General features: G+C 48.0%; 1 protein-coding gene across 2 annotated transcripts in view; it reads left to right on the top strand.

Moving 5' to 3' along the window:
• Nucleotides 1-1,406: 1,406 nt before the first annotated feature.
• Nucleotides 1,407-15,095, top strand: part of RALB (RAS like proto-oncogene B) — a 43,257-nt gene continuing 29,568 nt past the window's right edge. Inside the window, exon 1 of one of the 2 annotated variants that reach the window (XM_027056001.2) lies at nucleotides 1,407-1,547. The gene's annotated coding sequence lies outside the window, so the exon portion shown is untranslated. Of the gene's footprint in view, nucleotides 1,548-7,918; nucleotides 8,010-15,095 lie in introns of those variants that run through there. The other variant, XM_053214904.1, reaches the window with a different exon arrangement.

The raw sequence follows: 15,095 nt of genomic DNA, 5'->3' as shown, positions 1-15,095 counted from the left end.
ACTGCTAGTTATATGGTAGAGTCCTCCTTTGAACCTACGGTTCCCGATTCCAAACCTGTGCACTTACTCATTACTCCATAGGAAGAGGTTTGGGTCTGATTCCCCTTCTAGATTATAAATATTAGAGAGCTTCCTTTTTGAGACACCTCCTCCCTTTCTCCCTTTTAGTACCTAGCAGAGTTTCTCTCATATACTCAGCATGCAAGAAGTCATGCAATGACTTATGAGAAAGATATGAGAAAGATAAAACAATATGTAAGATAGTGTAACACTGGGATATTCTTCTCGTTAAATGTTTTTTGGTAAGCCTGTTACTGAAGACTAAGGTAAAGCTTCTGTGCCTTTTGAGGGAGCTATTGGTGGAGGGCCTGTATGTGTTCGTTGCTTTACACAGCAATCTAATCAAGGCACAAAGCCTCTCATATAATACACATGTATTCTAATGTATAATTATTAACAAGGAAAGAATTAGCTAGCTGCTGTGGATATCAACCTGAACAAGAGTTTCCATTCCTAGAGATTATACAGGGGGGCATTTGAACAATTGTGATACGGTGCGACCTGCCATGAGGTTTGTGTAGGGGTCAGTGGGGCCACACATCCTGCTGAGCAGGGTTGGAGAGGATTCAGCTCTAGGGAGGGGCGGATAGTTAGGAAAATCAACCCGAGGTGAAGCCCTGTTTGGGTAGAAAACTACAAGTTCCCTGTATTATTTGGAGGACAATGAGGGGGGCAGGTTGTGGGTGAAAAACCTGTCTGTACCCTGCTAGCCCACTGCACTTCCTGCCTCCGGGAACCTTAGGATTCGGAACCTTGTATGTGATCTGGATCAAGTTATTACTAGGCATTGGACAAGTAGCCCCATTACAGCTAATGGGATGTCATTTAGCCAAGCGAGTCGTGGCGACAGGCGGAGGTCCCGCTGTCTCAGATGCCCCAGGCCGGCGTCCGGACAGCAGCCTGGACCCTTAGACACTCCCGCGATGCATCGCAATTTTGGTTTTTCTCTATCGGTCCTCCCTACCCTTTTGCTTTCCACTAGTTTGGCCTCACTCTGACCTAAATCCACGACTGGAGCGCCCTCCACCCGCCCACGCCCAGAGTCCCCAGACCAGCTCTACTCCACTGCAGCAGCGGTCACGCGCAGCAAGTCCGGCCGGCCGCCCGCCCGCGGAAAGCAGGAGGAAGTAGAGGTGGGCGGGGCAGGCGTGCCGAGCCCGCCCCTCCCGACTGAGGCGGCCTCTTATTGGCAAACCCTCCTCCCCAGCCTCTGGGCCTCGCTTCGGATTGGCTAATATGCTCTTAGTGGGCGTGGCCTCCATGGGGAGGGCAAGAGCGGAAGGAAAGCGCGCTCTCCCGGGAGGCGGGGTTGCCTAGGCGACGCCGGGGGCGCGCTCGGGGGTGGGGAAGCAAGCCAGAGGCTCAATGACAAATCGGCAGGGGACTGCTGGGGTCCGGCCCCGGGTGGAGGCGAAGGAGAGGGCGGGGCAGGCTTAAGAGCTGCGGGATCCGTGCGGACGGCCGAGGCGGCGCGGGACGGGTCCCAGGTAAGGGTGCCGGTGCCTCGACAGGCCCGCTCCGGGCGGGGTGGGGCGCGGGCTGGGGAAGTGGGGTGCACCGCCCTGCGCTCGGTGACCGCCTGCCCCCGCGCCCTGCGCGTAGTCTGTGGAGGGAGGCGGAGGGCGACACGGGGTTGTCGGCCCCGTTCGGCCACGGCAGGTCCCCTGGAGAGAGCCTCCCGGCTTCCCAGCCGGCCCGGGGCTGAGGAAATGGGGGCGGCGCCCCAGCCTCTCCCTTTTCGCCGCTCCTTCCCTTTTCCCACAAATGGCCTCTGCTTCCACTTCCTGCCCTTTAGGGCCTCCAGCCCGAGTATGGTCCACTTCCTCAGTACCTTAGTTGCCGCTGTGGGCAGGGTAAGAGCTGTAGTAAGTGTTGCAAAAACTTCCTAGTACCTTAGGAACTTGGACTGAATTGGGGCGGTGCTCCAGAAGTTGTTTGGTCTGTTTGTTTTTGGTCCTGTCTTGCAAGTGAGCGTAGAGTTGTTTCTTTGCCCCCCCTCCCCCCATCCCGCTCCAGTTCCTTTCTGATAGTAGGACTGCCACCATCTGTGGCTTTCTAATAGGAAGTACCACGGACTTGAACTGTGTGGCTGGACCAGGCTTCCACTCCTCGTTTCTTGCCCTCTTGCGGGTATATAAGGTTATCCGTGTCGGGGTGGGTTCAGAACTGCTAAGGGCAGAGATAGCTGTGCCCAGGCTGCTTGTTTGAGCAGTGTCCTTTCTGTGCTAATTTACAGATGAATCTTGGAAACATTGGAACTTTGGTATTGTTATCAGGTGAGCCTTCAGGGGAGAAGTTTTTGTACCTGGTGGACTGCTTTAGAATTGCCCATGGGCTCCTGGGTGGCTCAGAGGGTTAAGCATCAGACTTCAGCTCAGGTTATGAACTCATGGTCTCTGAGTTCGAGCCCCACGTGGGGCTCTGTGTTGACAGCTCAGCAGCCTGGAGCCTGCTTCAGATTCTGTGTCTACCTCTCTTTCTGCCCATCCCCCACTCTCTCTCTCTCAAAAATGAATATTAAAAAAAAAAATTTAGAATTGCCCATGGAAGAGTCTTGGCTGATTGTTCATTTGCGTCCCCTGTGACGTCCCTTTGTAGAACAGAGAACTTTCTGCTTTGGCCTAGCTTTCTAACTTTCTTTCTTTTTAAGTTTTGGAGATGGATAGTGGGCACTGATTGTCAGAGAGTATAGCGTATCTTTTAGATGTGCACATGACCTGTGTTCAGCAGAGCAACGAAGATTCTTGGAGGTCAAAGCTCAAAACAGGTGAAGGCAATATTCCCTAAACCTGGAGCAGTGGAATTAGAACGTGGAAGTTCTCAGAAAGGGAGTGACTGGGGAGGTGGTGTCGAATATTGGGAAGAAAAGGAGGGCAAGATGTGAAGACCTAGGTGTGATGCTGGTTTTGAAACTTTATTGGTGGTGGGTCTTGAGCATGACTTTTCACCTCTGTGTGCTGGAGACCCCACGGCAGTAAAAAGGTGGTAAATAGTTATGCCACCTGTTAGGAGTACACGAAATTGGGCATGTTTAAGGTGTTCTTTGTGGTAGTGGGGGTGGAATGGAGGTAGGGGTGGGAATAAAGCCAGAGATACACATTCCTTACGTGTGGTTTTTTAATTTTTTTTTTTAACGTTTACTTATTTTTGAGACAGAGACAGAGCATGAACAGGGGAGGGGCAGAGAGAGAGGAAGACACAGAATCTGAAACAGGCTCCAGGCTCTGAGCTGTCAGCACAGAGCCCGACGCGGGGCTCGAACTCACGGAGTGTGAGATCATGACCTGAGCTGAAGTCAGACGCTTAACCGACCGAGCCACCCAGGCGTCCCTCCTTATGTGTGGTTTTAGTCCTGTCCCATAGACTGCTTTCTTCTGATCGCATCTGGGTCTTAACTTCCTTTTCTATTCATGGGATTTCCCACTGAAAACAGTGGGTATCTGAGATCTTGGCAAGATTTCCCTAGTGGTAGACGCTTTCCCAGGACTTTGTGAATATGGGACCCAGACACATAGGTAGGGAGACAAGAATTAGAATGTCAGATAGGATCTAAATGGGTGTTGGTGAAAGGTGGAAGAAGTAGAAAAGTTCTGAATTCTTAATTCTGCCTTAATTCTTTAAGGTTCTTGCCTTGGCTGGAGATGGCTCGGGACTCTGGAAATTTGTAAACCAGAGTTGAGGTAATCCTTTGTGCCACATCGCCCAATCCCACAATGCCTCTTTGCATTCAGTTACTAAATCCCTCTCCACTCATGAAATTTATGGAAGTTGGAAACCTTTTCTGAAAGCTAGATTTGGAGACAGGATAACACCGAAGAGCTGCAGTTTTTGGAAGAGATCTTGGAGAGCTCTTCTGAGGTTCCCAGTGTAACTTGTCTCAAGATGATAAGGCAAGAGTCCCACTTTTCACTGGATCCAGTTGCTTCTGAGCAAATAACTAACCCCTGCTGTTAGATATGCAAGGCACTTGAAGAAAATTTTTTTTTCAAGAGAATGCATGTTGTTGAGAAGTCCGAATCAAAGAAAACAGAGTACCAGAGAAAATGCAATCTTTCCTAATCGTGGGGGAGGTGGGGAAGGAAAAGGAAGGAAATGAACATTTATAGAGTATCTGCTGTCCACTTGGCACTGACCCACTGATCTAAGCAATACCAGATACGTATCTGACCTTGGAGATTTGACCATGAGCTGGTTCCTTTAACTTCTCAGTTCTCTCGGTTACTTAAGAATACAAATATGGGCGTATATATGTACATATTCTTAGAGGTTTCAAAACGGAGAACCCAGTAGGCAAGAGGGTGTATGAGCTTTTGGACAGGTGAGAGTGGGGAGAAACATGACAAGAATGTGGACGCAGAAAGTCAAAGAGGGAAGGTATTTCAAGTTTATGTTACTCTAAAAAAAAAGGGGGGGGGAATGCTTATAATTTTTGTGAGTGTTCCCTATGGTGGTTGTAGATGACTCTTTGGGGAGTTTGTGCTTTTTGAAAACAATTGAAATCTGAATGCAGAGAGTGGTGCCATTAATTGATAATTGATAATTGATTAATTGACATTGTTGTCATTGTTGCTTTTGCCAGTGCTTTGTGGGCATCTTATATATAGTGTGTCCGTGTATTTTCTTCACGTAATGGCATGACTTGAAGGAAATATAGTGGTTTGGTCCTGTGTGGCTGGCTACCTCTAAAGTTCATCTGTCTTGAATGAATTTTCTACTGCTGTATAATAAATTAGCCCAAATGTAACAGCTTAAATGGACAGACGTTTATTGTCTCAAACAGTTTCTGAAATTCAGGAATCCGGGAGCAGCTTGGTTGGGTGATTCTGGCTCAGGGTCTCTTCGGAGGTTGGAGTCATCTGATGGCTTGACTGGGGATGGAGAATCTGCTTCCAGGGTGGCTCACTCTCCTGGCTGCTGGCTGGAAGCTTGAGTGCCCCACCATGAGGGCCTCTTTGTAGGACTCTTCACAACGTGGTGACTAAGTTTCTCCCCAGAGCAAGTGATCTGAGAGAGGGAGACAGAGAGAAAGAGGGCAGTCAAGATGGAAGGTGTGATACCTTTGTATCTAATCTTGGAGGTGACAGACGTACCCTCACTTCTACTGACACATGGACCAAACCTGGTACAATGTGGGAGGGAATTATACAAGGAGAGCTTGAGGACCCTGGACATTCTTGGAGGCTACCAGATTTCCTTTTGAAGGTTTAGACCAGACATTATTGAGCAAATCTTTGTCTCATATGCTTACCAAAGTATGTATGATGGGAGAATAAAATGCAGCCAGGGTTTTTACCATTTTAGAAACTTTTAATATTTTACTTTTAACTTTATGTTCTTCTGTTTTTTCATTGTCAGATGCTAGAATTAATTAGCCAAATATGCAGTAGCTTTGGAAATTAGAAATTTAAATCTAGCTGATCCTTAAACCAAGTGGAACAGCTGAGTTTTTTTTTTAACCCTAAAACAAATTGGTAAAAAAAAAAAAAATTATTGCCAAAATGATCTCCTTGATGAACAGCTTAAAATTAGTCATTAATCATCTGTGTATTTTTAAAAATAAAATTCACTGGCAAAGGAACTAAAAAAATCTTTAAAAACCTAATCTGTGCCCCTCTCTTCCAATTATTATAAATCTTTGGGCAATATGTATTTGGCCAGCAATTTTTCATTTCTCTTTTTTAAAACCTAATACCTTTAAATTTTTTTTAATGTTTATTTATTATTGAGAGACGGAACATGAGCATGGGAGGGGCAGAGAGAGGGGGAGACAAGGAATGTGAAGCAGGCTCCAGGCTCTGAGCTGTCAGCACAGAGCCCAACGGGGGGCTTGAACTCACAAGCCACGAGATCATGACCTGAGCTGAAGTCGGGTGCTTAACTGACTATACCAGCCAGGTGCCCCAAAACGTAATACCTTTTAATTATCTACCTGGATGGGAGGACTTTATTCTTTTAGCTTCTAGATGAAATCTCCCAAAGTATCTATCGGTGGAGAGAAGAGGCATCCTGAGCCTGAAGCCTGATTCAGTGATTTCTAAGTTCCCTTCCAGCTCGAAAACTTCTCTTCTGTGATTCTAGTATTTTCATATAACAAATATCCTTTGCACAAAGCATATTTGGAATGAGGGGTTTCACAAGTCATGTTAAATTGTAACTTCAGAAAACTAAGTGTGGTGAGAATGGCTTTTGTTCAGTCCGGCCCAGTTGAAGGTTGCTCGAGTGGTCATGAGGCCGCCTGGAAACTCAGCAAAGCTGGCATTTCCTTTCTTCCCGTTTTGGCCCTTTTCCCATCCACTGCCCTAATTTGTGAGCTAGTATCTTTCTTTTCTTTCATCCTACCTCTCCTGGCATCCCCCCCTCCTTCCTTCCACCCCAGTCTGCCAGTAACAACAGGAAAGGACTGGTGGACTGTCTTCCAGTGTGGATTAGCTGATCCTGTTATCAGTAGTGGACGTAGTCATTGTGGGACCTCTACTCATACTTGTGTGTTAAGCCTTTTTAAAAATCTAAAATTACATGTGCTCATTCATTAAGTGCTGCCATTTTTAACTTCTAGAGGGGTTCTGGACCCAATTCCAAGGCTGTACGTGTGTGTGGTTCCCCCCCCCCCCCCCCCCACTGTGCAGTTTTCTGACACCAGCTGGAGACGGCATCAGATTCCACAGATTAAGGGTCTGGCCCCCCAGGACCACGCTCTACTTCAGATGCCAGTCGCAAGCCCAGATCGTTCCCTGTGCTTCTGACCGACTCACCACAAACCAGAGGTGCCCGTGACCCCCTGCCTGGGTTGTTTAATGTGCTAGCGCGGCTCACAGAACTCAGCAAACCCATTTATTCACGAGATCAGGGATTTATTACAGGGGTGTTAAAGGAGACAAATCAAGAGCCAGATGAAGAGCTACGTAGGGTGAGGCATTGAACGAAGGAGCTTCTGGCCTCATGGGGTTGGGGGCCCGCACGTGGCACGTGGTTCCCTGACCTGGAAGCTCTCCATACCTCCTTTTGGGGTTTTGTGGAGGCTTCATTAGAGAGACATGATTGATGAAATCACTGCCCTGCAGCCCCTTCCCTTCCCAGGAGGTCGGGGGGTGGGACTGGAACTTCCAACCCCCTGTTCAAGGTGGGTTCCTCTGGCAACCAGTGCCCATACTTAGGTGGTCTAAAGGTCACCTCATTAGCACAAACCTAGTTGTGGTGGGAAGGTCATGTTATGAATAACACGACACCCATTCCACCTTTTTGGCTCTGAGGCTTTTCAGGAACTGAGGACAAGAGCCTTAAATATTATAACAAAAGATGTCCCTGTTGCTCTTTGCTTTCAGGAAATTCCAAGGGTTTGGGGAGCTGCGAGACAGAAACTGGATGAAGACTAAGTATACATGAGAAATACATTTTGGCCATCTGAAGGAGCAAGTGTGTATTTCTTATAAATCACAGCGTCACAGCCTCCTAAATGGTTCTAAAGTCTAGCCACTTTCCCCGTCTCCACTGTCCTCCTCTTAGGCCCCCATTGTCTCTGGTCTGGCCTGCTGTACCTCCCACATCTGCTCTTGGCCCCTCTGGTTTCCCGTACTTTAACTGGAGTGATCTCTCCAACATGCAGGACTAATTATGTCACCCCTTTGCTGGAAGCACTTCAGTGGCCTTCCATTGCCCTCATTGGAAAGTCTGCAGTCTCTACAGTGCTGGGCCTGCGGGGTCTCAAATGATCTGGCCCTTTCCTTCCCAGTGTAGTATCGGCTCATACCAGACCCTACCTCTTTCTTTCCGCTCCGGGCAGCCACGGGGGTCTTCTTCGGTCACTTGACTGTGTCTTGCTTGCTTCCTGTTGCTTCAGGTCTTCCTAAAAGCAATACAAGAAGGGAGCAGAGCACGTGAAAGGAATCCTAGATAGGAAAGCACTTGGCCTGCTCGTGGAACTGAAAGAAGGCAAAGCTGGCCAGGGAGAGGTTGGTGAATAGTGGCTTTGGATTTTATTCATGGGGCGCCATAAAGGGCTTTATGCCCACTTTTATTTGTGGTTTTGGAAAACTCACAGTAGGGGCTGTGTGAAAAATAGACTGAAGAGGGGCTAAAGTGGCCACGATAAGCCACTTTGAAAGGGGTTTTGGAGAGGGAACCAGTAGAATTGGTCACGAACTGAGTTGGGGGAGAGGCAAAGGGAATCCAAGATGATGACTCTCAGGTTTTGGCTTTAGTAATAGCTTGGGCACAACTACTCACTTGAGTAACTACTACTAATAGTGGAGATGGAAAAGATTTGAAGCAGGGAAAGAAGAATCGAGAGTTCTATTTTGGGAATGTTAAGCTTGAGATTCTCGCAGGACAGCCACGTGGGGAGAGGTGGCAGTTTGGCACAGGGATAGGAGTCTGGAGGTCAGGAGAATTGTCTAGGCTGCATTTTAGAAGTTTGGGAGTGGCGTGGAGGGCTGCAGGAATGGATGAGGTCACTGAAGGGGAGCGTAGGGGCGGGAAGACGGAGCTCTGAGGCGGACTGGCATTTAGGAGCCAGGTAGAGGAGGAAGACCTGGCCTAAGATGCCTGACAGAGAGCTGCCAGAGACACAGCAAGCCCCGGAGGTGGGGGGTGAGGGGGAGTGTGGTGCTCTAGAGGCCAGAAGGGACAGGATCCGGAGGGAGACCCCAAGAGGGGTCTTTGAATTGGCCTGCTACGGGCCTTCCCTTCTCCAGGCAGGGTTGGCTCGCAGTTGCCACATGCTCTTTGGTGAAAGCGGAGGGCATGGGAAAGGAGAAAGAGAACAGTTTTGTTTTTTTAAAGTTTATTTATCTTTGAGAGAGAGAGACAGAATGCAAGCAGGGGAGGGGCAGAGAGAGAGGGAGACCCAGAATCCGAAGCAGGCTCCGAGCTGTCAGCACAGAGCCTGATGCTGAGCTCTAACCCTTGAACCGTGAGATCACGACCTGAGCCGAAGTCGGACGCTCAATGGACCGAGCCACCCAGGCGCCCCAGGAAGAGAACAGTTTTTATTGGAGTTTGCAACGTGGGGTTTAGGGGTGACCCTGACCAGCCCAGTGTCCGGAAGTTATGCTGGGGGAGGGAGCCGCGCTGGAAGGGAATTTGTAAGTGAAGTAGGGAGGAAAGGAAACACAGGGCCTTGTCGTGCAGAGTGGGACCCTTGGGCCAGGACCGATCTGGCAGTTGGTAGGCAGTGCAGACTCTTGGGCTCCCCTCTAGACCTACGGAATCAGAATATAAATTTTAACAAGATTCCCAGGTAATTACAAGTTTGAGAAGCATTGGTATAGATAACCAGGGCTACAGGGAAATTGTGTCACTAGCTGGGGGGGACAGATGGCGATCACAGGGGTGTGTGTGTTTAAGATGAAGATTCAGTCGACCGCGTCTGTATGCTGTTGGGGATGATCCCCTACGGAGGTAAAGACTGATTAATGAGGCAGGAAAAAGGGGACAGCGACAGGAATGCTGTTCTTGGGTAGGTGGGTAGGGACGCATGGAGCAAAGCCTATGTGGAGTGCTTGGCTTTGCTACGAGCAGGAGTGTGCTCTTCGTGCAGCGGGAGACAGGGAGGAGGTGGGTAAGGATGCTGGTAGGTTTGTAGATTTGGCGCAGGGGCAATGAGGGAGTTTGTGCCTGATGGCTTGTGTTTGGGAAAAGTGAGGTAAGGTCATCTGTAGAGCGTGAGCTTAGGGAGGGCATAGGGGAGAATCAGTAAAATTTCTAGGCAGCGAATGCCCCCGTTCCTGGTTTGGGGTCGTAAGTGCATTTAACATGAAGTTTCGTAAGGCTGGCTGCAAGGGTCTCTTTCCCTCTCCAGCAGCGTTGACGTTGATGCGTGCCGGGTGCTGGGGCTGGAAAGGAGTGAAAAGGCCAGGGCTGGAAGGTACCAGCGAGAGGGCTTTCATAATGTGAGATCTAAGCTCCTGAAGGAGGGAGGTGGGGCCCGGGGAGGTAAGGCACAGAAAGAAAGTGCTAGGCCAGTGCTTGCAAGTAACCATCAGGCGGGGAACCGCGGTGGTAGTAGCAGCAGCTACTGGGGTAGTGGGTATTTACGCGAGCCCGAGCCCCAGCCAGAAGGAAGGAGGCCGAGGCTGGAGACATGTTGGAGGCAGCCGCCTCTGAGGCTGACGTGCCGGGCATGAGCACAGCAGTGTTAGGTAGGAGGAAGGAAAGGGTTTTTGGAGAAGAGGAGGACACAGACTTGGGAGAGGCCGAGCTCTGTGGCAAGTTGTCCAAATGGGCACAGGAGTCACTAAGGGGGATAACAGGAGAAAGGGGTCGAAGGGAAGTCTATGAACCAGAAGCAGATACCACCAATAGATGAGGGCAGTGAGGACGTCCATAGATGACCTGAGGGCAGCAGGGTTGGGGGGAAGCTGATGGCCAGAGCCTCGAAGATAAGGGGCTTTTGCAAGAGGAAGGAGGGGAGTATTGGAGGAAGGATGTCCTCTACTGGAAGTGACAAGTGGGAGGGAGGAAGGACACTTATTTCTTCCTGGCCCTGAGGCACATGGCAGGAGAGGAAGATAGTGTCTACTTAAGATATGGTGTCCCCAGGGCACAGCAAAGTCTCAGGGAAAGCTAAAAGCTAGCGGAAACTTCTTGGATGAGGTGGGGGGGTCTTGAAGAGTTGGTTGGTGTTCTCCTGGTTGTGGAGGGTGGGGGAAAGGAGTCCTTTCAGAGGAAGGCGGAAGTCCCGTTTTTCCTCTCTAGTTACCCCAAGATAGGCGGGGCAGGTGTTCAGGCCGGGTGGTAGAGAGAATCACCCAGTCATATTGTGCTCTGGTCCTCTTCCCTCCCAGTGTGGTGTCCTGGCAGGTGTCACCTCCGCTGGCAGAGGACTGAGTCTCTGCAAAGAAGGCTCCCCTATTCTCGTCCTTCTTTAAGGACCAACAGCTTATCCCGCCTTCGAATAGGTTTGGCTGGTAGGCCAGTGTCTTTCTCAGGACTTTCTAGACTGTCAGAATGATGTTCAAAAGTCAGTTAAGTGCCTACTCAGAGCCGGATATTTTCTCACATAATCTTAACAACCCCACGGATACAGACCCCTTGTGTGTTTTACGGATGAGGATGAGGCCGAGGAAAGCAACTTAACTAAGGGCATTAGCTTCCCACAGACAGACTCCAAACTTCAAGTTGACTGTTTTTTCTCACACTGTAGTTGGTATATAACTACTTTAAAAAATTGTGGTAGGGGCGCTTGGGTGGCTCAGTTGGTTAAGCATCTGACTTTGGCTCAGGTCACGATCTCGCCCTCTGTGTGTTTGAGCCCCGCGTCGGGCTCTGTGCTGACAGCTTGGAGCCTGGAGCCTGCTTTGGATTCTGTGTCTCCCTCTCTCTCTGCTCCTCCCCTGCTTGTGCTCTATCTCTCTCTTAAAGATAAATGAACATTTAAAAAATTAAGGAATTGTGGTAAAATATACATAAGATCTGTCATTTTAGCAATTATTTTAAAAGGAAGCTCTATACCCAAGGTGGGGCTCAAACTCACAACCATAAGATCAAGAGCCACATGCCCTACTGACTGAGCCAGCCAGGCACCTCTCCATCATTTTAGTGATTAAAAAAAAATTTTTTTTTAATGTTTATTTATTTTTGAGAGAGACAGAGACAGAGGTCACATCATGACCTGAGCCAAAGTCAGATGCTTAACCAACAGAGCCACCCAGGTGCCCTTCCAAAACATTTTTAATTATCCCATTCTGCAACTCTGTGCTCATAAAATACTAACTCCCATCTTCTCCTTCCCTGGCTCCTGGCAACCACTATTCCTCTTTCCATCTCTATGAATTGACTCTTCTAGGTACCTCACGTAAGTGGAATCATATAGTATTTGCCCTTTCGTGTCTGGCATATTCGACTTAGCCTGATGTCTTCAAGGTTTATCTGCATTGTAGCTTCTGCCAGGATTAAATTCCCTTTTAAGACTGAATAGTATTCTGTTGTACGGATGTACCACATTTTGTTTTCCATTCATTCATCAGTGGACACTTGGACTGCTTTCACTTTTGGCTGTTGTGAATAGTGCTGCGGTGACCATGGGCGTACAAATCTGTGCAAGTCCCTGCTTTCAGTTTCTGGGGGTATGTTCGGGGGGGTATGTAGTAAGTGCTTTCTGTCGTGTATTTCCTCCTCGAACTTGTGCTGTAGTTAGTTGCCTGTGCCTCTCTCTCCTTAATGAGCTTTCTGATCCATAGTTCTGTGTCAGTGATAAAAATTCCAGTATTTCACACCGTGTTTGAAGGTCTTCCCCACCCTACCCTAGTCTGCTGATGGAGCAGCCTAGTGTCACGGCTCCAAGAGTAGGCTCTACACCCAGACTGCTGGGCTTACCGTTCCAGCCCCGCCACAGACTAGTGACATGACCCAGCAAATTCTACACCCTCTGAGTGCGTGCGATACACTAGTAGATGCCATACAAGTGGAAATAGTAGTAGAACGTCTCTAAGCAGGATTGGTTTGGGGAGAGTAGTTCAGAACAGGGACATGTATGCTAGTTCCAAATTTGACCTTCTGCGACTGAGACATGCAGTGGTTCTAATGTCTCCGAGGCTGCCTTTGCGGGTGGAAGGAGCTGGAGTCTGGATAAATTGGTAGACCTCTCCAAGGCCAGAGCAATCCCCAGGTTCCATTGGGGATGAGTGTATAGTGGGAGAAGACTTTGTTTCAGAAATAACTGTATACTTTAAGAAAAAAAAAATCAGAGCTTGCAAATTACCTGTCACTGTTCCATTGCTTTGTAGTTCAGGAAAGTCATCATATAAATGAATTAACCTTTCAAAGTTCACCAGTTACCACTTATCCTCTTGAGACCAGACCTCTCAGCCCCAATGGAGAACTTGTTTTTCTTTTATCTGCCGACTCCTGAGCGTCTCCTAAGTGCCAGGCACACTGGGCACACAAAGGTGAATGGGCAGCTCTCAATGTGGTGGGAGAGACAAACATCATCTAAGAATAAATTACTGGTTTATTTCAGTGCAACAGTAGGTGTATTGACAGGCAGGGGAACCTACTCAGGGAGGGTCAGCTCTGCTGGGGGAGACCAAAGAAGGTGGTAGAGGAAATATTGAGGCTGAGTGTTAAATTATAGGCGATCCTCCATCAGGAAGAAGGGCAATCCTGGCAGAAAGAATAACATGTACATAAGGGTACAGCCTGGAAACAGAATATTTATGATGAGTGACTTCAGAGCTTTCTGGTTTTTGTTTAAGTGACTTTCGCTTGTTTTGTTAATTTAGTTATGGGGTTTGTTTTGTCTTGTTTTGTTTTGTTGGCGGGAGAACGCATAAAGAGATATTCATCAGGGAGCAGACATACCTAAAACAAATTTCCTTAGGCACTCAGGAGCAGTACCTTAAGTTGTTTTGCAGATTTAGTTTCAGGGAAAAAAAAAACAAACCAGCAAAGACTGGAAAGGAACTTAGATCATTTAATTCAACTTCCTTGCTTTTTTGGACCTGGAAACTGAGTCATACATGAATGACAGCACAAAAATATTCTCTCCCCCAGTGCTAATGACAATAGCAGTTGTTCAAGGGAAGGGAAAAAGGAGTTTCCTTCTTTAAGTTAGTATGTGCAGGTGAGGCTGAGGGCGCAGAAAGACTGTCCTCTGAGAACCGTGGGGACTTCAGTTGTTTCTTGCCAGGACTGTCGCTCCTGGAATGCCGTGTTCAGTGAAGAGCAATAAGAAAATCCAAACTTGCCAAACAGAGAAGTTAAGACTGAGTATGTTCCTTTCATAGAAAGATGTAGCAGAAGTTGAACAGCAGCTCAAGTGACTTGGTGTCTGGAGAGATTGTTAGCTGACCCATACAGATCCTTCGCTAGGTGGCCTGCCGTACCTGGAGCTGAGGTGCTCCGAGCCACGTCCAGGTTATTCGGGTCGCTTAGCCATTCACGTTCCGCCCGGCCCGGCAAGGGCCTGTGGCTCTTTCTGACAGTGCAAAGTCATAGGAGAGATGGTCCGTCCGAAAAATCACTGCCAATTGAATAACAATCAAATGATCATAAATCCTCTCAGGATTCCTTATTTAAATCAGCGGGTGAAATGATGAGACTCTTAGGAGTACTAGGTTGTTCTAATTTGGAAAGGGTGTCTCTGGTGTAAGTGTAGGGAGTTTGGCTTTTGTATTGAAACACCAGACCCTAAAGCTACAGGTTTTTATTTACTCTGAAACATGTTTGCTTAATGACCTGGCAATCTCTGTTTTAAGGGCCTGGGCCATAACCAATAATGACAACCCCATAGTAAGTTCAAATAAACACTTAAATGCCAACCTTAAGAGAGTCAAAGTCTTTAGTGACAAATTCGCAAAGCCTAAAAAGTAGAAATTAATGTTACCTATTTGCCAAATTTTGCTTTTGACGTTAGGAAATAATGGCTTAAATTTTTTAGGCTTTTGACAGTAAGTAATAGAAGTAAGATATAGATGAATCCAACTGTTTCAACATTTTTTTTATTAGTTTTCTTTATATCTGAGAGGCAGAGAGAGACAGAGTGCATGTGGGGGAGGAGCAGAGAGAGAGGGAGACACAGAATCCAAAGCAGGCTCCAGGCTCTGAGCTGTCAGCACGGAGCCTGACGTGGGGCTCGAACTCACAAGCTGTGAGATCATGACCTGAGCTGAAGTCAGACACTCAACCGACTGAGCCACCCAGGTGCCCCAGATGAATCCAACTGTTAAGTTTACCCTGTATTCTAGATTTTATGATGACCATAGTTTGGGTAAACGTTATGTTCTTCAGGTTGATGAGAACGGAAATATTCCTGTCATACAAGGGTATAAGAGGGAAAAGGGCAGGCCTGGCTCCTGGCCTCATGGAGCCTTAAGAGTAGCGGAAGAAATAAGCAAAAAGCATGGAAGGAGAAAAAGAAAGGAATTACAAGTTGTGATCAGTGCAGTGAAGGGAGCCAAGAGGCTGACATGGAGACTGAGAGAGGGTCTACTTGAAGTGTGGAGGTCCTTCACTCTCTGAAGAAGTGACCTTTAAATGGAAAGTTCTAGAAGGAATTGGGTTTGTGAATGATGAGTGTGGAAAGGCTCAGGGTTGGGAGG

This window comes from Acinonyx jubatus, chromosome C1 (assembly GCF_027475565.1).
Source record: "Acinonyx jubatus isolate Ajub_Pintada_27869175 chromosome C1, VMU_Ajub_asm_v1.0, whole genome shotgun sequence".
Classification (NCBI taxonomy): Eukaryota; Metazoa; Chordata; class Mammalia; order Carnivora; family Felidae; genus Acinonyx; species Acinonyx jubatus.
Note: the sequence above shows the minus strand (reverse complement) of the source record. Positions and strands in the feature narration are given on the sequence as shown.